We start from the raw sequence: 27,477 nt of genomic DNA on the forward strand, positions 1-27,477 counted from the left end.
TTTACATTATTTAGCAAAAGTCTTCCATGGATGAACTTGAACTCTTGGGTGGTATCCAGAGTGCCCATCTAAGGACCTAAGAAAGAGGCAGAATGTAAAGGAGATCAGAATGTAAAGGAGATCAGGTAATATTTCAAGAAAACAGGAGAAACTGACCTCAGAGTTGAAGTCTAGTAGAGAGGCAGCATAGAGCATATCTTCCACTAAAGAAAAGTTTACGGAAGAACCGGAAGTCTTTATTTGAAGATTAATGAACTGGGTTCTATCAGTATTATTAGATGTTCTTTGGAAAGGGTTCCATGATCAATTACTTGAGGAAACACTGCAATCTTTATTTGCCTTTTGGAGAGTCACAATACACATTAGAATACTGAAGGCTCTGGAAGGTCCTGTAGTAAAATAAGCGATTGAATTTTGCTTGACACTGTACTTCTCAAACTCATTTGACCATGGAAACCCCTTTTTTCCCCTCAGAATTTCTAGTTTTGGAAGTGCTGATATAAAGTGGGGAAAGACAGGCCTAAATAAGGAAACAGGAAAATGACTTTGAGAATCAGAGATTCCCAAAAGATGGAACAGTACACATAAAGGGGTAGAAAATGATCACTGAATTGCTTCATAAAATGACCAAGTCCTCTGTATAAGCGCAGGGGGAAAGTTAACACCAAAAATGTTCAAAGATTCATAAGCCATCCCACTTCTGTCTTATCAGCACTAATTTCTAAGCTGTCCCTAGTTATTTTCAATTTCTCCAGCCTTAAGAAATCCCAAGTCATAAAACACCTTCAAAACAGTTGTAAAATGGTCTGAATTAAATTCAACACAATTCTCAGGATTTTCTCCATGATTCCTTTTTGTGATCAAAAAGCTAGAGTTTCCTCTGAAACTGAAAATGAAAGTTGCTCAGTCCTGTCCAACTCTTTGCGATCCCAGGGACTGTATAGTCCATGGAATTCTCCAGGGCAGAATACTGGTGTGGGTTGCCCTTCCCTTCTCCAGGAGATCTTCCCAACCCAGAGACTGAACTCAAATCTCCCTTATTTCAGGCAGATTCTTACTAGCTGAGCCACCAGGGAAGCCTCTTTAGCTACAAGTCCCCTCTAGAAGCCCCTCTAGAAGTTTCCTCTAGTTCTCAGAAATTAATCAGCTTGAATCAATGCTTTTTTTATATTATTTGGTTAGAGTTCTTTGTGAGTTGTTTTTTCCTACATAGATTTGCACTGTTTCCAAATAACTAGTCTTCCTGTGAATTTTATACTGATTTCTCCCTAATCCAAAGTTAAACATCTACATTTGCAGCTCAGACTGAATTTTTTGTGTATATATATATATATATATTTTTTTTTTTTCCTTCTTCAACTAGAACTTCAAAATTAGTTTTATGTATATCTGCCTACAACACAGAACAAACTTCACCACTAGTAGTGAAACATTAGAAGTACTTCCTTTGAGAACAAGAATAAGAAAAGGAAGTCTTCTGTCACTACTTCTATTTAATTTTGTTCTGGAAATCCTAGCCAATGCAATAACAAAAAGAAGAAGAAAAGGAAATGAAGATTAAAAAAATAAACTGTTATTTACTGATAATAAACAATACTAAAATATTTACAGGTAATACAGATAATGTCTAAAATTGGAACTGTTCAAACTATAAGACACAGATCATTATGCAATTACCAACTGAATCAAACAATCAGAATATACAATTGTGGAAAGAGATCTTTTTAGATACCAAAAGAAAAATTAGGAATAAACTTAATAAAGGAGAAGCAAGCTTTATATGGAAAAAATTATTACATTTTATTAAAGGACATAAGATATAAACAAACACAGATGTTCCATGCTTATGGATAGGAAGATACAAAATAATGAAAAATTTCATTTCTTTACCAAACTAAAACATAAATACTTTGAAATTCCAACCAAAATTCCTATAGGATTCTTCAAAGGACATGGCAGGCTTATCTTAAAATTCATATAGAAGATAAAGGGTTAAGAAGAGCCGAGACTTTCCTGAAGAAGAATGAGGATGGGAGACTTAACTTCACAATCATCAAGAGTTATAACAAAGGGATGAGAACTAAACCATTATAGTAGTGATGCTGGGAAAAACCAATGTAATAAAGGGACATCAAAAAAAAATCCCAGAAGCAGACCCACACATATCAGAGAAATGAACCTATGTCCAAAAATGCTGCTGCCACAATTAATTATCCTTGTGGAAAAACATTAGATCTCTTCCTTATACCATATGCCAAAATCAGTTGTACACTGAGTAAACATATAATTGGGAAAAGCAAACTTTAAGACGTTTATAATATCATTATACCTTGGGATAGCAAAGAATTTCTTAAACAAGATACCAAAAATAAAAACTAAAAAGAAAAAAACTGGCAAATTATACACATAAAAACCTCTGTCCTGAAAATGCACCTTAAAATTTTGAGTAGACAAGGTATAAAATTGGGGAAATATATTTGAATACATATAACTGACAAAGAATTACTATCCAGAATATGTTAAAATTCCTACAAGTTATTAAAAGAAAAATATCCACTAAAAAATGATTAAAAGATATGAATAGACAATTTACAGAAAATAAAACTCAAGTGCCCAATGGAAAGATGCACAGACTCACCAATAAGCAGAGAATTCCATTTAAAACTATATTTCATAGGCATGAGATTAGCAAAAATAGAAGAACTGGACAATTAAAGTATTGATAAGCCACTGAGCCACCTGGGAAGCCCAAAAATACATTAAAGACAATTTAAATAAACAGAAAAACTATGCTATGTTCACAGACAGGAAGACTCTATCATATAGAATTTCAATATCTTAAAACTTGATCTGTATATTCTATGCAATAACAATGGGTTTGTAAGAAATATGACAAGCTAATTCTAAAGTTGATATGGAAAAGCAAAGACTCACAGACAACCAAGATATTTCTGAAGAATAAGGAAAAGGAAACTGCTCTACCAGATATCAAGAATTCCTATAAAGCTACAATAGTTAAAACAGGATGATTTTGATGCTGGGAAACCAGTGGATAAGAGTAATGTAGCCAGAAACAGAATCACAAATGTGGGAGAACTTCTATGACAAAGTTAGCAGATCACTGGGAAATGGTCTGTAAAACACACGATATCAGCACAGTCAACTTTCTACATGGTAGACTCTACCTCCTACCATACCACGATACAACGAAAGTAAATTCAAACTTTTGCAGGCCTGGAATTACAGAGACTTTGGAAATGTGAAAAGATTAAAACTTCAAAACTTTTAGAAGAATATAGGAAAAAAATCCTCATGTTCTCAAGACAAGATTTCTTTAGATAGACTAAAAGTTTTATTCATAAACGATTAATAAGCATGACAACATTAAAATTGAGAACGTCTGCTAACAAGATGATACTTTAAGGAAAACAAAAAGACAGATTAGAAACTAAGAGACATGTGTCCTAGGAAGCAAAAAGTATTTTAATAAAATGTTGAATTATCCCTCAGTATCCAAATTCTAGTTAGTTTTTACATGAAAAGCAAGAACCAAATAGATCTGAAAACTAGGTGTTCTTCATTATTTGAATTCTGGCTATCTGAATTCAGAAACTGCATAAATGTTGATAGTAAGGAATGTTTTATTTTTAACATATGCCATCAACCAAAGATTAATATCCAGAATATTTAAAGAGCTACTTCCTATACAACAATAAAAAAAAAGACATATTCCAAGGGCATAACTAGAATTTTACAGAAGAAAAAAATCCTAATTGTGAACAAACATATGAAAAGATGCTCAACCTCATTAAAATCAGAAAAAATTTACATTAAGATGAAAGAGTTAACCCTTTTGCACTCACCAGATTGGCAAAATCTAAGTTTGGCAAGACCAGTGACCAGGGAAGTTAGGAATTCGATTCATTGCTGGGAAGAGTATAATTTGATACAGCCACTTTGAAAAACACTCGCTAAGATAAGCAAAACTATAAAATTGTACATGTGCATTCCCTACAAATGAGAAATTCCAATGTAGACACTGTATATCCCCTGTTGAAAATCTCATACCTGAAGACCAGGAGATATGTTGTGAAAAAGTCCACAGTAGCATCATTCAGAGAAACAAAAACTGGAAACAATCAATTATTCAGCAGCAGAACAAATAAGTAAATTGTGCTATATTTACATAATTGCATATTTTAACTGCCTTATTGATAATAATTCACATATCATATAACTCACCCATACAAAGTATTTTACATAGTACATTATTAGTTTTTTATTTGTGGTAAAAAATACATATACATATATAGCAAAATTAACCACTTGAACCATTTTTAAGTACAGTGGCACCAATTACAATTTACAATGTTGTGCAACCATCACAGCACTGTCTATTTCCAAAACTTTTCCACCACTCCAAACAAAAACTATAATCACTAAGCAGTAACTTCCTATTCCTGCTTTCTCCAGCCCCTGGTAACCTCTATCTCTATGAATTTATCTATTCTAGATATTTCATATAAATAGAAACTTACAATATTTGTCCTTTTGTGTATGAGTTGTTTCACTTAGCGTAATGTCCTCAAGGTTCATCCATGCTGTAACATGTGTCAGAACTTCAGTCCTCTTTATGGTTGAAAAAGACTTCATAATATAGATATATCACATTTTGTTTGTCCATTCATCTGCTGATGGACACTTGGGTTGTTTCTACCTTTTGGCAATTGTAAATAATGCTACAATAAACATTGGCATTTTATAAATATCTATTCAAGTCCTTATTTTCTATTTCTTTGGATAGACACCTAGGACTGAAATTACTGGGTCTTATGTTTACCTTTTTGAGAAACCACCGAACTATTTTCCATAGCAGTTATACGGTTTCACATTCCAACTTGCTGCAATGTACAAAGGTTCCAATTTCTCTACAACTTTGCTGACAGATATATTTCCCAGTCTTTGACTTGCCTTTTCATTGTTTTAACAGTATCTTTCTCGGAGTAGAAAACTTCAACTTTAATAAAGCCCAACTCATCAATTTTCTCTTTCATGAAATTGCTTCTGGTGTTGTATCTAGAAAGTCATCATCAAATCCAGAGTCATCTGGATTTTCTCCAAAGTTGTTTTCTATTTGCCATAGCTTTGTGTTTGGAGCTTAGATCTATGTTCCATCTTGAGTTAATATTTGTGAATGGTGAGAACTCTGCATTTAAATTTATTATTTTGCAATGTGGATGTCCAGTTACTAAGCTGCTGCTGCTAAGTCACTTCAGTCTTGTCTGACTCTGTGCGACCCCGTAGACGGCAGCCCACCAGGCTCCCCGTCCCTGGGATTCTCCAGACAAGAACGCTGGAGTGGGTTGCCATATCCTTCTCCAATGCATGAAACTGAAAAGTGAAAGTGAAGTCACTCAGTCGTGTCCGACCCTCAGCGACTCCATGGACTGCAGCCTTCCAGGCTTCTCTGTCCATGGGATTTTCCAGGCAAGAGTACTGGAGTAGGGTGCCATTGCCTTCTCCAAGTTACTAAGCACCATTAGTCAAAAAGACTATCATTTATCCACTGACTTGGCCTTGTTTTTTGTCAAAGTTAATAAGTTAACTGTATTTGTGTGAGTCTATTTCTGGGCTCTCTATTCTGTTCCATTGATCTATTTGCGTATTTTTTCATCAGTATCACACTGTTATGATTACTGTAGCTTTATAGTAAATCCTGAACTTTAGTAGCGTTAAGTCCTTTGACTTTGTTCTTCCTCTTCAGTATTGCATTGACCAGTCTAGGTCTTTCACCTTTCCATACAAACTTTAGAATTAGTTGGTTGATATCTACAAAATAAGCTTTCCTTTTGGCTCAGTCCGTAAAGAATCTGACTGCACTGCAGGAGATCCCAGTTCAGTCCCTAGGTTGGGAAGATTCCCCTGGAGAAGGAAATGGCAACCCACTCCAGTATTCTTGCCTGGGAAATCCAATGTACAGAGGAGCCTGGTGGGCTACAGTCCATGGGGTCACAAGAGTTGGACTTGGCGACTTAACAACTAAACCACCACCATCTACAAAATAACTTGCTCAGATTTTAATTGAGATTAGACTGAATCTATAGATCATGTTGGAAAGAACTGGCATCCTAACAGCATGAAGTTTTTCTCTATATAAACTTGAAATACCTCACCATTTAAATCTTTGATTCCTTTCATCAGTTTTGTTAATCATATAGATATTATACATCTGCCTAAATATCTTTTTCTTTCTTCATTTTTTTGGTACTAACATAAATGATATGGTGTTTTTAATTTCAAATTACAATTATAGGAAAGCAATTGCCTTTGTATATTGACTTTGTAATCTGCAAGCTTGTTATAATCACATATTAGTTCCAGAAGGTTTTTTATTTTTTGAGATAACAGGGTCTCCAGTTTGTTTTATTGAATATTACATACACAACAATCTGAGAATAAAAATACTAATGTTACAACTCAACAGTATAGTTAATGATAAGGATTTCCTTTGCATGTGTACTCAGTTAGAAATATGAGATTAAATAATTTTTTGGAATGACTTGTAAATTCTATGTGATATATATATGACATGCCTGTTATATATATGATATGATATGTATGCTAAGTATACATATATATGTATGTATATCTCTCAACTTTTACTTTTTAATTAATTAATTTATTTGAATTGGAGACTAATTACTTTACAATATTGTGGTGGTTTTTCCATATACTGACATGAATCAGCCACAGGTGTACATGTGTCCCCATCCTAAACCCCCCTCCCACCTCCCTCCCCATCCCATCCCTCTGGGTTGTCCCAGTGCACCGGCTTTGAGTGCCCTGTTTCATGCATCGAACTCGGACTGGTGATCTATTTCACATGTGGTAATATACATAGTGCAGTTCCAGAAGGTTTTTTAAACAATTCTTTGGTATTTCCTACATAGACAATCATGTCATCTATGAACAAAGACTTTTATTTCTTCCTTTCCAATCTATGTATACCTTCCCTCTCCTAGTCTTGCTACATTCAGTATGATATTGAATCAGAACAGTGAGTAGAGGAGACATCCTCATTTTGTTTCTGATCTTAGAGGGAAAGCATCTAGTTTTTTACCATTAGGTATGTCAGCTGTAGTTTTTTATACATCTTCTTTATCATGTTGAGGATGGTCCCCTCTAGAAAAGGGGGAACCTTTTTGAGAGCTTTTCATCATGAATGAATGTTGGATTTTGTCGATGCCTTTTCTATATCTATTGATACAGTCATAGGATTCTTTTCTTCTTTAGCTTGTTGATGTGATGGATTATATTAATTTTATATTCACTGATTTGTTAAATGTTGAACCAGCCTTGTATACTGGGAATAAACCCCACTTGCTAGTAATGTAGACTTCTTTATATATTGCTGGACTCTGTTAATACTTTGTTGAAGAATTTTGCATCTATTTTCACAAGAGATATTGACCTGTAACTTTTCTTTCTTGTAATATCTTTGTCTGGTATTGGTATTAGGATAATATTGGCCTCATAGAATGAGTTAGGAAGTGTTCCTTCTGCTTCTATTTTCTGGGAAGAAATTATGGAGAATAGGTATTATTTCTTCCTCAAATTCTTGTTAGAATTCATTGGTGAAACCATCTTGGCCATAATTAAATTTAATAAGGATTATACACAAAATAAATGAAATAGAGACTAGAAAAAAATAGAGTAAATCAACAAAACCAAAACTTGGTTCTTTGAAAAGATCAGCAAAATTGACAAATCTTTAGCTAGATTGACCAAAAGAAAAAACAGAGAAATGCATATACTAAAATTAGAAATGAAGGGGGGGAACATCAATATTGATACAACAAAAATAAAAAGGATAATAAAGAAATATTATGAACAACTGTTTGCCAAGAAACTACAAAACTTAGATGAAATGGATACATCCCTAGAAAGACACAAACTAACAAAACTGACTCAAAAAGAAATATATAATCTGAATTCAACCAAAAAGATTGAATTAGTAATTTTCAAATTTCTAGTAAAGAAAAGCCAAGGCCCAGATGGTTTCATTGGTAAATTCTACCAAAAATCTAAAGAAGTAATATCAATCCTTCAGAAATGCTTCCCAAAAATAGAAGAGGAAGCAACACTTCTAACTCATTCTATAAGGCTAGAATTACTCTGTTATCAAAACTAGTCAACATATCAGAAGATAAGAAAATCACTGACCAATATCTCCTATGAATATGAAAAAAGTTTTCAACAAAATACTAGCAAACTAAATGCAATGATTATAAAGAGGACTATACACCATGATCAAGTAGGATTTATCTCAGGAATAAATAATTCATTAAGGTCTGAAAATAAATGTAATATACCATATTAATAGAATAAATGAAAAAATCTACATGATCATCTTAATAGACTGGAAAAAGTCTTTGATGCAATCCAACACCCTTTCATGATAAAAGCATTGAACCAAGTAGGAATAGACAGGAACTTCTTCAAACTGATAAAGAGTGTTTACCAAAGGATACCATCAAAAAATTATTAATAGGAAAAAGAACAATTCACAGAATGAGAAAAAATATGTGCAAATAATATGTCTGATAAGGAATTTATAATCAGAACATATGGAAAAGGTTTATAGATCAGTAATAAAAAGACAACCCAATTAAAAGTGGACTTCCCTGGTGGTCCAATAGTTAAGAATCTGCCTGCCAATGCAGGGGACATGGATTTGATCCCTGGTAAGGAAAGATTCCACATGCTGTGGAGCAACTAAGTCCATGCGCAACAACTACTGAGCCTACGAACTGCAGTTACTGAGGCCTGTGTGCCCTAGAGCCTGTGCTCCTCAACAAGGGAAGCCACCACAATGAGAAGCCCATATACCAAACTAGAAAGTAGCCCCTCACTGCAGCTAGAGAAAGCTCACGTGCAGCAACCAAGACCCAGCATGACCAAAAATAAATTAAAACATAAATTGTTCTTAAAAAGTAGGCAAAATATTTGAAGAGACATTTCTTTGAAGAAAATATAAAAATGATCCATAAGCACATGAAAAAATTGTTCAATATGATTATGCACTGAAGAAATGCACATCAAAACCACAGTGTGATATCACTTCACACTAAATGGGACGGCTATAATAATTATTTTTAAAAAGACATATCAACAAGTGTTGACCAAGATATAGAAAAATTAGAATGCTCACACATTACTGGTAAGAATATAAAACGGTGCAGCTACTTTGGAAAACAGTTTGGCAGTTTCTCAAAATGCTAAACATAAAGTTACCATGAAGTGAAGTGAAGTCCCTCAGTCATGTCTGACTCTTTGCAACCCCATGGACTGTAGTCTACAAGGCTCCTCTGTCCATGGAATTTTCCAGGCAAGAATACTGGAGTGGTTGCCATTACCTTCTCCAGGGTATCTTCCCGACCCAGGTACTGAACCTGGGTCTCCTGCATTGCAGGCAGACACTTTACCATCTGAGCCACCAGGGAAGCCCAAAGTTACCATATGACCTACCAATTCTATTCCTAGGTATATACCCAAGAGAAATAAAAACATATGTCTATACAAAAACCTGTGCACACAGGGAACTATAGTCAATGTCTTGTAGTAACCCATAATGGAAAATAATTTCAAAAATACATATGTATATATGTATAACAGAACATACACATTAAAAAAAATTCTACTTTTTGAAACAGTAATGTCTATCTTTTTGCCAGTTTTTCTAAATGTCCTATGGACATCTAATAACAATGTATGAGATATAAAGTTTTAAATATATTTGTATAGGATATGATCAATATAAATTAAATAGAAATATATTTAAATTATTAATGACATCATTCAAGATACTCCTATTATTTTTCCTGCACTTGATAAAAATATTCTCAGAGAAATGTTAGTATATCTAACAATGATTATACACTTTTCTTTTCCCTTTAATTTCTTCTGATTTTTGCTTTATTATCTTTGCTTCTTTGTTGTAGGTGTCTTATAGTTTATGATGTCTATCTTCTTTGTGAATTGTAACTTTTATCATTAAAAATATTCATCTTTCTTTTAAAATAAATAAAATTTTTTAAACCTGTGCACAAATGTGCATAGCAGCATTATTCTTAATAGCCAAAATGTGGAATTAAACCAAATGTCCATCAACTGAAAAATAAAATCTGATATACCAATACAGTAGAGTATTACTGAACTGATCATAAAAATGTTAAGTAATGACACATGTTACAACATTCATAAGCCTTGAAAACATTATGCTAAGTGAAAGAAGACAGTCACAAAAGACCACATGGTATATGATTCCATTTATATGAAATACCCAGAATAAGCAAATCCAGAGAAGACAAAAAAATAGATTAGTATTTGTCAGGGTCTGGGAGTCTTAGAAGAAGAGGGAGTGACTGCTGATATATAATATGGGGCTTCTTTTTGAGATTTTGAAAATATTCTAAAGCCAGATTGGATAACAATTATATAACTTTGTGAATATACTAAAAACCATTGAAGAATACACTTTAAAAGGGTAAATTTATGATATGTGAAATCTACCTCAGGGAAGCTGCATTTTTAAAATAAAGAGATATTTAGCCACAAAAAAGAATGAAAGCTTGCCATTTGCAACAACAGGAGAGCATTATGCTAAGTGAAATAAGTCAGAAGAGAAAGACAAATACTGTATAATCTCACGTACATGTGTACGCTAAAACAAAAACAAAAGCCAAGCTTCTAGATATAGATAACAGACTAGTGGTGGTCAGAGACAAGGAGTGGGGAGTGAGTGAAAGGGGTGCAGGGGGACAAAAGATACGAACTTCCAGTTATAAAGTAAACCAATGAGGGGGATATAATGCACAACATGGTGACTCTAGTTAATAATACTCTATTGCATATTCGAAAGTTGCTGAGAATAGACCTTCAAAAGTTCTCATCATGAAGAAAGGGGTTAAAAGCTACCCAGAATATGTAAAAAGAATGGTTTAATAAAGCTCCATTTCTCAATTTCAACCATTATCAACTCATGGCCTACCTTATTTCATAAATACTCTCATGCTGGATTATTTGAAAAGAAAAATCTCAGATATTATTTCTTCTGTAAATATTCAGCATTTTTTCAGTAATATTCAGTAATATCTTTCCAAAAGATAAGGACTCTTTAAAAAATAATGATACTATTATCACATGCAAACAATTTTAAATTAATACCATAAGATTAAAACAACTGCTTTATTCAAATCAATTTCAGCCCATTGCATTTTGGTTATTTGTCTCTTCTATTTCTGTGTATCTATAAGCTCTCCATCTTTTATTTTTCTTGCAATTTATTTATCGAAGAACTGGGTTGTCCTGTAGAGTTTCCTACATTCTGGATTTTGCTGATTGCATCCTTGTGGTGTCATTTAACATAATCACTATTTTACAGTGATTCACTTTCAGGTGCTTGTTGTTACCATGTTATTTATTACACTATAAATAAGATAATTCATACTTCATCGAGAGTCATCACTCCTTTAGTGCTTACTGAGCACCACATCCTTTGTAGCCTACTTGACACAAATTATCTCATTTCATCTTCACAACAGCCCCATGTAGTAAGTATTAATATTCCCAGTCTAGGAGTGAAGAAAATGAAGCTTAGAAATGTTAATGAAATTTGACCACAGTCAAGCAAGCAATAAATAAATAGGTTCAACCCAGATCTGTCTAGATTGGAAGCCATAGTTTAACCATAGTTAAAATGCATGCTTCTATCCATAAGGTGATAATATCCCTATTCTTTGCCTTGGGTTGTGGTAGTTGTTTGTTTTTATTAACTTCATTCCATCCAAAGAACTTGTTTTCACATTTCATCTGCAACACTTAGGATTCTTTCCGCTTCAAGTAACAGAAAACTCTATCTCAAATGGTCTCAACAATAAGGATATTTATTATCTCATATTACAAGAAATCCAGAAGCTGGGCAGCACCAGGGCTGATTGGTTTACTGACTCAACAACACATCACAGACCCAAGTTCATTCTCTTTAGTCTGCCGTCATCAGTGTGTTGGCTTTGTCCTAAGCTTGGAACCTCTGATTAGCTCTAAGATGGCTATTCCAGTTTCAGGGAACACAGCCAGATGCAACAACATCCCATGGAGATAGTGGCATATTTCTCTGTATGTCTCCATTTAAAAGCAAGAAAACCTTTCCCAGAAGGCCTTCAGCAAACCCCTCCTTAGGTCTCACTGGCCAGAACTGGGTCACATGCCCACCCCTAATCTCTGAAAGGCCAGTCAAGAGGATTCTATTCCCCGTACCCATGATAGGCTGGTATGGGACGGTAATAGCGTCACGTTCCCCAATAGACAAACATCTGAACAGGCTTCTGTAAAGAAGGAAGAGAGGGGAATGGATGATGAGTAGGCAAGCAACAGTATCTTCTGTGTGTTCTCAGTGGTGTATGCTATATGTTCCATTGAGAATTTACTGTTGATGTATCAGCCTCCTCATTGCAGGAAGAAGAGACGAGGCAAGATGATCTGTAAGGTTCCTTCCAGCTCTAGGAGTTGTGTTTCAACTTTGCATTTTCATATAAATGGGGCTGGGACTGTTGGATAGCTCTTGTATCTCTGCTTTGACTGTCAACTCTGCCTATGAAATCATTTGTTTGCCAGCTTCTTTCACAGTCTTCAACTGAAACAGTGCTTCATTCACCTCATCACATGCAGACATTTTCCTTGTGGGAAAACACAAGGAAGCCAGTGAGAGGGAGAGTACACCGAACTGTACAAAAAGCTCTTAATGACCCAGATAACAATAATGATGTGGTCACTTACCACTTAGAGACAGATATCCTGGAGTGTGAAGTCAAGTAGGCCTTAGGAAGCATTACTATGAACAAAACTAGTGGAGGTGATGGAATTCCAGCTGAGCTATTTCAAATCTTAGATGATTCTGTTGAAGTGCTGCACTTATTAATGCCAGCTAATTTGGAAAACAGCAGGACTAAGAAAGACCATAGGACTGGAAAAGGTCAGTTTTCATTCCAATCCCAAAGAGAGGCAAAGCCAAGGAATGTTCAAATTACCATACAATTGCACATATTTCACATGCCAGCAAGATTGTGCTCAAAATCCTTCAATCTAAAAAAAAAAAAAAAAAAAAATCCTTCAAGCTAGGCTCCAGTAGTACATGAACCAAGAACTTCCAGATGTTCGAACTGGATTTAGAAAAGGCAGAAGAACCAGAGATCAAATTGCCCACAACCACTGGATCATAGAAAAAGCAAGGGAATTAAAAAAAAAAAAACATCTAATTTTGCTGCATTGACTGTGCTAAAGCCTTTGACTGTGTGGATCACAACAAACTATGGAATATTCTTAATGAGATGGGAATACCAGACTACATTACCTGCCTCCTGAGAAACCTGTATGCAGGACAAGAAGCAACAGTTAGAACTGGACATGGAACAATGGACTGGTTCAAAATTGAGAAAGGAGTATGTCAAGGCCATATACTGTCACCCTGTGTATTTAACTTATATGCTGAGTACATCATGTGAAATGCAAAGCTGGATGAATCACAAGCTGGAATCAAGATTGTTGGGAGAAATATCAACCACCTCAGATACGCAGATAATACCACTTTAATGGCAGAAAATGAAGAGGAAGTAAAGATCTTCCTGATGAAGGTGAAAGAAGGGAGTGAAAAACCTGGCTTAAAACTCAACATTCAAAAAACTAAGACCATAGCATCCGGTCCTATTACTTCATGGCAAATAGATGGGGAAAATGTGGAAACAGTGTCAGATTTCATTTTCTTGGGCTCCAAAATCAATGCGGATGGTGACTGCAGCCATGAAATTAAAAGATACTTGCTCCTTGGAAGAATAGCTACGACAAACCTAAACAGTGTATTAAAAAGCAGATACATCACTTTGCCAAAAAAGGTCTGTATAGTCAAAGCTATGGTTTTTCCAGTAGTCATGTACAGATGTGAAAGGTGGACCATAAAGAAGGCTGGGCACTGAAGAATTGACGCTTTTGAACTCTGGTGTTGGAAAAGACTCTTGAGAGTCCCTTGGACAGCAAGATCAAACCAGTCAATCCTAAAGGAAATTAACCCTGAATATTGGCGATGGCACCCCACTCCAGTACTCTTGCCTGGAAAATCCCATGGGATGGAGGAGCCTGCTGGGCTGCAGTTCATGGGGTCGCTAAGAGTCGGGCACGACTGAGCGACTTCACTTTCACTTTTCACTTTCATGCATTAGAGAAGGAAATGGCAATCCACTCCAGTGTTCTTGCCTGGAGAATCCCAGGGACGGGGGAGCCTGGTGGGCTGCCGTCTGTGGGGTTGCAAAGAGTCAGATACAACTGAAGTGACTTAGCAGCAGCAGCAGCAGCATTCATAGGAAAGACTGATGCTGAAGCTGAAGCTCCAATACTTTGGCCACCTGATATGGAGAGTTGACTCACTGGAAACCACTCTGATGCTAGGAAGGATTGAGGGCAAGAAGAGAAGGGGACAACAGAGGATGAGATGGTTGGATAGCATCACTGACTCAATGGACCTGCGTTTGAGCAAACTCAGGGAGATAGTGAAGGACAGAGAAGCCTGGTGTGCTGCAGTTCATGGGTTTGCAAAGAGGTGGACATGACTTAGTGACTGAACAACAACAAAGTATCTTTGCTATGTTAAACATTTGCTACACTTTCTTACAATCTGAATAAAATTGCTTTGTTATTTTCAGCTTATGCCTACCACCAGCTTTCTCTGGGGAAGCTACTAGCTTGATCTGTAAGCAGTCCTATTCTTATTTAACAGAAAGCTGTAATTTGTGACAAATGTACAACATAACTAAAGTCAAAGGCATCTGGTCTGTTACATAGGACATTTGGAATTAAAAAAAAAATACAGGAAAACGTGGGAATGTGATTTAAATTGACGTGGCCACACCTCCCTTTCATGTCACTCCTTGTCTTGCAGATTTGCCACTCTGGTGAGGAGGTTCACCAGAGTCTGTAGTGCATCACTACAGTGTAGTGATAGAAGCTGTAGTCCCTCACTACAGTGCTGCTGGTGGACACAATACTGGGCTCTCAGTCAGCAGCTATGGGATGCCATTGTTCTAGCTTATAGTTCCAAGGGCCTTTGAGAATTAACTTTATTTTCTGGTTCAGCCCTCTTCCTGGGGAAAGCATGGCCCTGTTTTGAAATGTACAAATGAAAGACAGCACTGAGAGTGCCTCTTCAGAGAAGGCCAGGACAGAAGGAGAGAAGAAGGCTTAGTGACCAGCTGGATGGCCTTGAATAACTCATATCATCTCTCCGCGCCTCTTGGAACTCTGACTGAAGAAAATCCTCACCCTGCATCTCACAATGTTGTTGGAAAAGTCAAATGAGAACATGGATAGAAATGTACTTCCACAAATGGAAAGTGATGCTACTATTTTCAAACATGGAATTTTCTCTGCAGCATTTTTTGGTCACGTGACCACTGTACAGGTCATTGCCAGATTATGATGCTCTTTCACATCCATTCACTCTTTGCCTGTTGCAGAGATTATGCCAGCAATGCTGCATTCATCCCTTTGGTTCATTTTCCTTCCACCACATCTGGAAAATGCAAACCCCACCATAAGGTGAAATATTGCATTGAAAGTATGCAGCAAGAGTTCAAAAAGGAGAGTTGTCACATGTGGTAGAAAATGCTTTTGGAAGGTAACCCTATTATGCCATGTATTTTCATAATTTCAATCTTTGTCCTAGGTCGTACCACCTCCTGCCTCCACCCCCCACCCCCGCTTCCATGCTTCACAGACCAGACAGTATTTTCTCTGTCTTTGCAGCTCCCAAGAACCTGGCATAGAGGACACATCACAGTACATATTCCGGGTGAAGTGAGCCGGCTAAATAGCTGACAACAGCAAACCCGGTGGGCTTTAACATTTATTTATCCAGACCAACGAGGCCAACTATCTTTTGCTTAGCATTATACACGGGGCTTTCAAGATCGGAAGTGTGCCCGGGTCTCCCTGTAACTCCTGAGGAACGTTATTGAGTAAGTGCTAAGGGCCTGACCACAGGGGCTTCCACAGACGCACCTAAAATGCATTTGGTCCTCACAACTTACCTTCAAGCTTTAAGTCTATACTTTACAGATGAGGATGCTGAGGCTCTCCTCAGTGAAGCCTCCGCGTGTGCGTGGGCTGGCGAACATCCTCACCCACAAACTTTAGATCAGCCTCGCCACACACCCCCTCCCTACCCCCAGGCATGTGCCCCCGCCACTACTCCCCACGCTCCGCCCGAGGCCAGCGTAAAGCCAGTAAAACCCAGGACAGGCCTCGTCTGTGTCTAAGCCGGTGTTCTCACGGCTTCAAAGTAGCGGTGCTCACTCACCTAGCTGCTCCTCACAAGCTTGGAAAGCCTTTGCCACCCCCCCATCCGTAGCCCCAGGCTTCTCAAGAGAGCCCGTCACAGCCTGGTCCCAGGGCTGAGGTCCTGTTCGCCCGCACAGCGCTTAGAGGGTCGGGACTCAGATTCCGGGCGAGGACGCCTGCAGCGGAGGGTGGGGAAGCCCGGGGTGACAGCCAGGAGGCAGGGGGTCCAGCCTCCGCGCGGCCGCCGCTCGCCGCTCCGAACTACGCTTCCCAGCCTGCTCCGAGGCAGCCGCGCGCCCCGGCGCCGCGCCCGGCCGGGAGCCGCCTGTTGATCGCCGCGCTCCCCCGGGCCACGGCGCCGGCCTGCTCGCCGGCCCCGCTACTTCGGGGCAGACGGACTGACGGCCCGCACCGCCCGCTCCGGGATGGGCGCACGCACGGGTGAGCGCGCCGGGGGTGGGTGGGGGCCCCCCGGGAGAGGTGCCGTCTGCAGCCCCCAGGCCAGCAGCACGGGGCGGCCGCGCCCTCCCTGCCCCCGGGAGGATGCTGTGCGGGGTCAGCGCTCAGCCGGGAGGGCGCGCGGAGCCGGCACCGCCTCTGGCCTCCTCCGCTCGGCCGGCGGCGCGGAGGAAAGCGCGGTGGAGGGCTGCGCGGGAGGGAGGCGCCCAGCGGGTGTGGGTCCCACGCGCTGCACTGCGGCTCCGCAGTCTCTGCATCCCCTGCCGCCGCAGGGAGGGCGCGGTCGCTGTCCGCCCTGAGCTGCGGTGCCGGGTGTTTCCACGCTGGGCTTTGTTCCCCGCTTCTCTCCTGTGAACATTTGACAAGCTCCTGGAGCCTAATGCCTGCCACTGCAGCGTTAGATCGGGCGGCGGGGAAGGGTGGACTCCGGCTGGAGCTGTCACCCGCAGGGTGTTTCAGCCTCCGAGAAAGCAGCGTTCCGAGAGCGGCCTGATGCAGGTCCTGAGACTCTTTTTATTTTTATTTTTCTGGTTTAGGTAATGTTAGCATGTGCTCCCTTGAGTCTTCCTAAATTTTCCTTGTTGACCTGCAGGAGTGAAAATTGGTTTTTAATAATAACAATGACAATAATGGCTCCTAATGGGGATTTTTGAACTGTTCAAAGATGGGAAGGTGATGCAGGCAAAATGCGAATTAGCAACGAAGGCTGTGAATGCTACGGGCTTCCTCTTGCCTATTAAACATCGTGATCACCAGGTCCTTGGGAAGGGAATGAAAAGAAGGTTGGAGCAGGTATCATAAAAACCCATTTCCCTAGCTCTGCCGTTAAGGAGCTGAGGAACCCTGGGCAAGTCTCTTCACCCTCTTTTAACCTCTTTCTCCATGTAAAACGGGGTATTCCGCCTAAATGATTTCTAAACCTCTGTTCTTCCAAGGCTCTCATATCAAGAAACTAAGGAGAGGAGGGTGCGTCTGTTGAACACCATTATAGAAAGCCTGACACTGACAGAACAGGAGGTTTTACCTAGTGAGGAAGAAAGATTTTTCAGGGTTTAGGCAACTTGATTTTTTCAAAACTAGAACTGGTTTTCTCTACTCTCTGCAGTCTAATCCAATAAATCAAGCATTACAACTATTTTAATTTTTGTGAATTACTATAAATATGTAGACAACAACGTGCTGTGGATTTTCTGTGTTTGTTTTTAATTGGCCGAAGGTGAACTGATGGACTCATCAGGTAGAGTGAGAATGTAAATGGCTCCCCAGGGCCAGGCGGGAGCGCTCAGAGGTGGTGAGCAAGGAGGAGGGGAGGAACCACGGAGAAAGTAACCAGAGAGTTCAGACACTGAGGGTAGGGAGGATGGATACTGATGGGTCATTGTTTGAATAATAAATACACAATACAAGGAATGAGAGAATCAGAAAACCAGCACTCTGCAGCTCTAATGTAACTGATTACATTACATCAGGCAAGGATTCATCCACAGATGACAAAACCTTTGAGCCAGAGGTTGTTGGGGAAGAGGATTTTGAATTATTTCAAAGTATCTTGCCACATATTACCTAGGGAAAATGTGTCCTTACAATAGAGAGATGAGAAAGTCATCACCTCAGCTGAATGATCAAGCATACCAACACGTACCATGAGTCTCCTGTTGGGTTATGCAATAAGGTGGTCATAACTTCACCTGCTTAATGTTCCTGCCAAAAAGGTGGTGGGGTCAGGGTATTGTAGATTACAATATTCAACTGACTTAACAATAAATTGGGATGTGTGAACTTTGGATCCTAAATCAGAAAAAAAAAAGCTATGATTGATGAGTTGGAGACAATTGGAGAGATTTGAATACGGACTACATATTAGATAAATACCATGGAATTACTTTTCATTTTCTTAGGTGCAGCGATGGTACGGTGGTCATGTAGGACACTGTCATTTTCTTTTGAGATGTAGGTATTAGAGGCAAAATGGGATGACACCTGCAACTTTCAGCCCGTTCAGGGTAGGGGGAAGTAAAGGGTTGGGGAGGAAGCTGGAGAATGTAGCAAAATGATGACAGTGAATCAGAGAGAATGGTATATAGGTGTTCTGTTCTTTTACCTTTTCTGTAGATTTGAACTTTTTAAATTATAATTGGGGTGATCAATAAAATAGATAAGCAAACAAAGGGAAAGGATCACAGAGGGCAGTGTGGACATCTGCAGTGAATCTGCAGGGAACTCACAGTGAGTTTGTGTCTCACTGCGCTCACTCAAGATTTCAGCCCTGTTGGAGGAGTGAGCGGGGTCAGGGGAAGTTCTCTTTCTTGCTTTGTCTTAACTACTATCAATCGTTTATTCTTAAGACACCCCATCCCCTAGTTCCAACCTCAAATTCTGAAATTTCCATACCTTAGAATTTCTAGCCCTCCCCACAAACCATCCTGAAAGCGCTATCCCTTTTCTCTCTGAGTTCAAGATCTGCGCCTCTATAGCAGGAAGTTCTAGGTGCTGGTTCTTTTTATTTTAAATTAGGGGAACGTTGGAGGAAAAACAGACCGAGCTTTCTGACAGAAGTTCAAGGATTTCCTCTTATTCGCTTTATTTGTGAATCACATACAACCAAATGTTTCCTTATAGACTATAAGCGGCTCAAAGGAGCTCATAGAAGGCAAGTGCAGAAGAGATTTCCCACTACCAGACTAAGAAAACAGAACCAATTCTTAAGATATAACACTTTAATTTTATACTGAATCTTTTGCTACAAGGATTTTTTTCCTACACACACACACTCATATGCTTTTATGTTTTGCCCCCCTGGTTTGGCACCAAGGCTATCCCATCTCTTTCATGTGTATCATCAGTATTCCTGGGTTTCCCTGGTGATAGCTGAATAGAAAGGGAATGAGAAGGTCAGCCCTAGGACTTTGGGTAATAGGAGCTCATGAAACAAGGCACAAGACCAGCTGCAGCAAGACAGGATGTGAGGAGTAAGGAGCAAACCTGAGGTTTCAGTCCAGTGAAAGAACCAGGAGGCCTCTTGTCAGAGCAGAGGGAGGGTTCCGGAGTCTAGGGAGCTAGGCTGCTGTTCAGCCAATATATGCAGCGTCAGCCACCCCTCTTGTTTATAGCCAACATCCATTCTGATGGCCAACGCCCATTTTGTACCAGTTATTAAATATTTTGCATATCATCTTGATAAGCAGTCATGAGTCAAAGGGCACATAGCACCTGTAACCCTTAACCAAGCTTTGATCAAAACCAAACTGGGAAACAGATGCCAGAGAGGGAGAGAAGATAGGTGAGTCAAAGATTCATAAGCAAACGGAAGCCAGCTTTTGGCAATAAACAGTAGAGAACCCTTGATGCCAGTCAGGAAATGAGAAGCCCATAACTTCCCAAAGCCAAGATGAGGGGACGTAGCTAGAACCAATAGACAGCTGGAGACACAGACACCCAAGTGGAAGGCAAGGAAATACGCAGAAGTCCAGAAACAGGAACTCCTTAGAAAGCAGAGAATAGGGCCAGACAAGGGGATAGGGCAGCGACAGGGAGTAGGACCTGCCAAGAGAATTAGAAGCCAGGTGGCGGTCTGAGCAGACAGTGAGATTTCCATGCTAGAGCCCTTCTGCCCCCGCCAGGAAGCTTCTTGGCAACTTCCTGCCCAGGTGGAAACCTATCTCATACTTTGGCCAGCCTCCCCATGGCAGCTCACTATACCTGGCAGCGCTGACCCAGGGTTCCTACAGGGTGCTGCCTCTCCACTTCAACAGATCCCGACAAGGATAATGGAGGGAACAAATAGCCCACGTAGAAGACTGCACCCAAGGACAAAAGAGAAATGGCTTTGACTGAGGGCTCGCATGTGTTAGCAGCTGTTCTTGGTAGATACGTCACCACATTAAACATCACCTCCACCCTCTGAGATAAATACTGCTCTGCCTGTTTCACCGAGGATGAGACAGAGGCTCGGAGAGGCTGTCACTCGCACATGAATTGTAGCCATCAGATCCAGGGCTAGTTGACTCCAAGGCCTATGCTTTTTGTCTTCTGTTCTCTTCTGAACCTGGAGGGAGTGGTTACTGGTGGGCACACTGTTTTAAACAGGAGACTGTTTTGAGCAGTTTAAGTTATGGCCACGTTTGTGTTGTGAGATGGGATAGCTTTTCATTCTGGTAAGATCTATTCCTCATTCTCCATTCAGCTTGCCACTTCCAATTGCTTTCTCATATTTTTTGCCTGAAATTCCTCCTTATCACACCCCATTCTCTGTCCCACATCTCCTGCACAGATTTCTGAGGCTATGGCAAGAGCCACTCGGTTATTTAAAACAAACAAACAAAACCGACTTGAAAGAGCCATCTTGAAATAGCTAGGCTATTTCAAGACACAGGCTATGTGTTTTGTACACATCTTTGTATTTGCCTGCAGCTAGAAAGAAATTAAATATGTAGGATTACTATATGTTTTGATAACTAGTGGGGAGCTACTTTATAACACAGGCAGCCTAGCTCGGTGCTCTGTGGTGACCTAGTGGGGTGGAATGGGGGGGTGAAGAAAGGGATATATATATATATATATATATATATATATATGTGTGTGTGTGTGTGTGTGTGTGTGTGTGTAACTGATTCATTTTGTTGTACAATAGAAATGGACACAAATTGTAAAGCAATTATACTCCAGTTTTAAAATTCCTGTTTTGTTTTGTTGGAGGATATATTGATAAGCTGATTTTTTTTCTAATTTATTAGTTTTAGGAAATGTAGATTTGGCTCTCTTGTTCAAACTGGTTCACTCACTGTTTAAAGATTATTATAAAATATTGAAGATATGTAATAAAGAATAATAACTTCTCACACACTGACTTCCCCTCTTGGGATGAAATCATCATCAGTGAGGTGGAAGGTCAGGTTGTCCTTTCCCAGTCAGATCCCCCGCCCCTCCTTCTGAGATGTCTGTCCTTTCCACGTGTTGTCCTTTGTAGCTTTCCCAGATACATATGTACTCCTAAGCAATTCATGGCAGTTTTACCCATTTAAAAAACTTTTTGCTAGGTTTTACAAGTATTTTTTGTTACTCTTCTGTAAAAATGGGTCTTTGGTTTGGAGCAGGCTTATTAAACAGGGCTGAATGTTCTAGGTTTGATTCCAAGTCTGCATGGAGGTGAGGCCAAAATTTGGGCACTTTGTGTTGTTTCTGATTTTCCTCTTTCATACCAGTTATGAAATACATAGAAAGTAAGGTAGCGGAAGAAGAAGTAAAGAAAGCCACCCTCCTTGTTCTCCTTCTCAGGGTTCATGTCTCTGATAGGAAGAGTTATTGAAGGGCCCACGTCGCCCTTCCTTCAGCTCCGTCCTTGCTGCTGTTCTCTGTTTTCTAACCTTCTTGGTATACATGTGCACCTGGACTCCTGAAAGCGCTGCTTGGCACTTGCTTCACTCCAGTGCGCCCATTAGTCTCTTGTTGCATGCTGAGAGCTCCCCACGGGACAAGCACTCTGCCAGAGGTGAGACTGCAGTGATGTTTGGAAGCTTTCCACTGTGGCGTCACTAACAGGAGGAGAGGGCAAGTGTGAACACTCGGTGCCCTGGGTAGGGGCTAAAGCAGGCCATCCTTGAGCCAGAAATCTGTGATTTGACTTCAAAAGCTGTGTGAATAATATGTCCACATACCTCTATATCTGTTATTAAAAATAAAACCAGCTTTCCCCCAAATCTTCAAAGTTGTGCTTTAGGAGGGTGCATTATTTTTTTTTTCTGTCTTCTGGCTTTCATGCCCTCCTGGTGCACTAGTGCAACACATGCAGTTTGTTTTAACAGGGACTGTTACATAGTATTAACATGTTATTGTAACTGCTTAATTAATGTCTCTCCTACTGCCAAACTGTAAGCTCAGCTCCTGTACAAGATATCATCTGTTTTGTTCACTGCTCTTGTCCCAGTAGTGAAAAAAGGTGGGCTGTCAGTAGATATTTGTTGAATGAATCTACAAGAGACCCAGGAATAGAAAGAATCATGACATCATCCCTGTCCTCTAGGATTTGGCAGTGTAGTTGAATTTGGGGAACAGAGCAACTGTTCTGTGCTTAGGTGGCCTCAGAAAGTTCCATGACAGAAAGTGGAGGCTGTGGATATGGTGGAATGAGTTTTGAACCAACAGGTCACTTCACCTTTCTGAGCTCATTTCCTTCATTTGATATTGTTGGATGCCTATCCTGGGTCAAGACCTGTGCTGGGAGCCAGGACCATAACAGTGACTAAAACAGATACGGTCCCCACCCTCACAGAGCTTAGCAAAAAAGACAGAGATAAAACAAGCAGTTGTAATAAAGTCAAGAGAGCTCTGAACAAGGGGTGTGCCTTGGGGTGGGGAATGACTCAGACCTGCCTGGGATTACAAACAAGGCAACTTCGAGGAATTGAAGCTTACATTCATATTTATTTTTTAATTGGAGTATAATTGCTTTACAGTGTCTGTTAGTTTCTGCTGTACAACAATGCGAATCAGCTATATGTATGCGTGTATCACCTCGCCTCCCTGCTGAGCTTCCCTCCCACTCACCCCCCCATCCCACCCCTCTAGGTTATTACAGAGTACCGAAGTGAGTGAAGCTTACTTTGAGACTGGAAGATGAGCTGAGCTGGCTAGCAGTCAGCCAGAGGAAGAAGGGGTATGAGTGCTCTGAGCAGAGGAAACAACATAAGGCATGATCCAGGAGTTGGAAGTAGTCCAGCAGGCTGGAGCCAGGGGAAGCTGGGGGGTGCAGTGCAGGATGAGGCTGATGAGGATGACAGAGGTTAGACTGTGGGTCTGAACCTTATCCTCAAGGCAAAGGGAAGCCACAGGAGGATTATAAATAACTAGGGCAGAATTGTTTAAAAATATCACTTTGGCCATTTGCATGAAGAATTGATCAAAATGGACCAAGACTGGATGTGGAAGTGCAGCTGAGTGAAGCAGATGGATCCTCAACATGTTTAGGTTTAAGGACTGGACTGATGAATGGGAGGAGACAAGGAAGAGGAGATGTCAAGGATGGTTCCCTGCTTTCTTGGCTAAATTTCTGAAATTGGAAATTCCAGAGGAGGAGAAGCTGTTTGGCAGGAAAGATGATGCAAGTACTTCTCCATTTGAGATGCCTGATTCAGTGAAGTGGAGATGTTGGTTCAGCAGTGGGAATACATGGATCTAGTCCTCAAGGAACAAAGTCTTAATCAAAGATTTGAGGGTCCTCAGAATGTGGATTATATTGAGAATTTTAGAGGGGACGAGTTTCTCCCAGGGAGAATGTGCAGTGTAAGAAAAGAAATGGTAAGACAGGATCTTGTAACATGCCAGGACTTAAGGCAGAGGAAGAATTGCTGAAGGAGACCAAGAAGAAGTGGTCGGAGAAGTAGGAGAAAAACCATCTATGTTGCTGGACTGGATGTCCCTTCAGGCCTCACTCAGCCCGACATTCTGTGGTCCGCAGAGCTGGGACCTGAGCCAGGTCTCCAAAGCAGAGCGCGTGGATAGGCCATGAGAGCAGAGAACAGCATTCCAAGTGACATTACAGTATCAGCCAAGGTCCCGACAAGAAACAGAGGACACACTCAACTGAGTAATTTGAGGGAATTTAAATAAAGATCCTATTTACAGAGTTGTAGGGAGGGTGTAAGGAGTCCAACAAGGCGGAAATCTGGCACCAGCCACACAGGGACCCTTCATCACCCCCAGGCCTCAAGTCAGCAAGGCAGGGGTGGGGGCAGCCCTAGAGGGAAGGCTTGCTAGTGGGCCACTCTCTCTTCTGCACCAGCCTCCCTCGTTTCCTGCTAGTGCCTCCTGTTGGCCAAACGAGTCACAGAGCTAGGAAGCCTGATGATGCCGTGTAAATACATCACCTTCCTGGGGCACAGAACAGTGCCAGGAGTGAAAGGGGAGGGGAAGGGCAAACGAGAGGTCCAGAAAAATTATCTGGGAAAATGGAAGTCCATGAATAAGGGAGTATATTAGTTTCCGATTGGAGCTGTCACAAATGCGGAGCCTAAAACAGCACAAATGTATTATGGCATTGCTTAGGAGGTGGGAAGTCCAAAGCGGGTTTCACTGGGTTAAGATCAGCATGTCAGCAGGGCTGCATTTCTTTCTGAAGGCTCTGGGGAGAATTCATTCCCGGGCTGCTAGAGGCCGTACACATTTCTTGGTTCTTGGCCCCTTCCTCTATCTTCAAAGCCAGCAGTTGCATCACTCTGTCCCTCTGCTTCTGTCATCACATCTCATTCTCTGACTCTTCTACCTTCCTCTCTCATCTTTTAAGAGCCATTGTGATTACAGTGGGCCCACCCAGATAATCCAGGGTAGTCTCCCTAGTTTATGATCCTTGATTTAATCACACCCAGTCCTTTTTGCCATGTAAAGTAACATCCCAGATTCTGGGGATTAGCATGTGGACATCTTTAGGGCACCATTATTCTGCCTACCACAGAGAGTGAATAAACCATTTTGGCTGGATTGGAGGGCTCCCTTAGGAAAGTTATGAAGAAAGAAAATACAAAGTACAGACCAAAGCCAAATAGTGGGAGCTTGGGATGCTAGGTTGTATACATTTCATTCTGTAGACAAAAGGGAGCCATTGTAAGTCCTTAATCAGGAAAGTGGCTTGTTTGCAGTGTGAAGAAAGACGATCTAACTATGGTACTCTGGTGGCTTAGAGGGAAGAATAGAATCCTTTAAAAAGGCAATGAGGGTACTCCAAGTCCAAAGGAACAAAGATCTAAAACAAGACTGACAGAAAAGGATGATGTGAAAAGTATCATGCAGTAAGAATCCAGTGGAAGTGGTAACCAGTGAGACAGGGTGGAAAGGGAGGAAATTCAGCTGATCAGAGTTTTGGAAGTGAGTGGTAGATTCAGCTTCCCAGGTGGCTCAGTGGTAAAGAATCTGCCTGCCAATGCAGGAGATGCAGGAGATGCAGGAGATGAGGGTTCAGTCCCTGGGTCGGGAAGATCCCCCGAAGGAGGAAATGGCAACCCACTCCAGTATTCTTGCCTGGAGAATCCCACTGACAGAGGAGCCTGGCAGACTATGGTCCATAGGGTCACAAAGAGTCGGACACGACTGAACGACTGAACATGCACACGAACACATATGCACGATTGGTAAATTAATGGTATGATCAAGAAAACCAGAACTAGTCTGTTTCAGGGGAAGGTAAGAAGCTGGGGTATACTTGTAGAATTCTGGACCAGAACTACAAATAGAATCTTATCTAAGATACCATCAGTCATAAAATATACCAATATTTTACATAGCACTGTGAAGAAAAATTATGCCAATTATTGTCTTTATTTTTTTTCATCATTTGTCTACATTGCACAGCATGTGAGATCTTTTTCCCTCCACCCCAGCCCCCATCAGGGATCAAACTTGCATGCCCTGCATTGGAAACATGAAGTCTTAACCACTGGACTGCTAGGGAAGTGCCCATGCTACCAAATAAAATGTGACCCTTCTTGGGAATTCCCTGGTGGTCCAGTGGTTAGGACTTGGTTCTTTAACTGTCAGGGCCTGGGTTCAGTCCCTAGTCAGGGAACTAAGATCTTGAAAGGCATGCAGCATTGCGAAAAAGAAAAGTGATCCTTCTTAAAAATGTATTTTTTACTTTATTGAAGAGCTGTTTTAGATTTACACATAGTTTTTTGAATTGACATTCAACAAATTGCACATATTTGAAGCAAAAGTTTGATGAGTTTTGACAAATGCATATACCTATGAAACCATTATGAGAAACCCACCAAATTTCTTCATGCCCCTTCATACTCCTCTTCCCCTCCCTACCTCTCTTCTATCCCTAAGCAACTACTGATATGCTTTCTGTCATATAGATCAGTTTACATTTTCTAGAATTTTAGACAAATGGAACCATGCCACATACATTCTTTTTGGTGTGGCTTCTTTCATTCAGTATAATTGTTTTGAGATTCATCTATGTTGTTGTGTGTATCAATAGTTCATTACTTTTTATTTCTGAGTAGATTCTGTTGACTTAAAAAATACTCACAACCTAAAAGTTGAGAGTCATGTTATATTCAGTGGGAATTTTTAGGATGTCAAGCCTGGGAGACAGCATCTCAAGTAATCCTGAGAGACCACTTTGAGGAGGCAAATGGGGGTGGCAGATTATATAGAAGTTTTGCAACAAAGGGCAAGTAATCTGAACATCAGAAGATTATTGTTAATTAAAGGGAAACCAGATATCTCAAATTAAGGAACTTAGTGGTTTTCTGTGTATGGGAAGATGCAGGAGTCTGGGCTCCCTGAAATCATTCCTTTGATATATACCTCACCTCTCTGGGGCCAGTATCCTGTGTTTCACATCCTGGCTTTCCTCAAGGCTTACTCTAGAGCATGACTGTGGTCTGATGGCTGCTAGATGGCAGGTATTCTTTCCTTCCCAAGTTCCTTTGGGGCTCAGCATTGATGGTGGCTGCAATCACTGATGACTGTGAGATCCTTTGTTTACTGATATGGCAGGAAATATTCTGCTTCTCAATTCCATTAGGTGGATGTACCACAATTTGTTTATCTACTCACCTACTAATGATCATTCAGGTTGTTTATGGTTTTGGCTATTACAAATAAAGCGTCTACAAATATGCATAGTTAAAAAAA

The 27,477-nt window shown here is 40.3% G+C and overlaps 1 protein-coding gene across 2 annotated transcripts in view; it reads left to right on the forward strand.

The window, feature by feature from the left end:
- Positions 16,696 to 27,477, forward strand: part of TMOD2 (tropomodulin 2) — a 63,683-nt gene continuing 52,901 nt past the window's right edge. Inside the window, exon 1 of one of the 2 annotated variants that reach the window (XM_018054201.1) lies at positions 16,696 to 16,827. The gene's annotated coding sequence lies outside the window, so the exon portion shown is untranslated. Of the gene's footprint in view, positions 16,828 to 16,978; positions 17,344 to 27,477 lie in introns of those variants that run through there. The other variant, XM_018054202.1, reaches the window with a different exon arrangement.

This window comes from Capra hircus, chromosome 10 (genome assembly GCF_001704415.2).
Source record: "Capra hircus breed San Clemente chromosome 10, ASM170441v1, whole genome shotgun sequence".
In the NCBI taxonomy this organism is placed as follows: Eukaryota; Metazoa; Chordata; class Mammalia; order Artiodactyla; family Bovidae; genus Capra; species Capra hircus.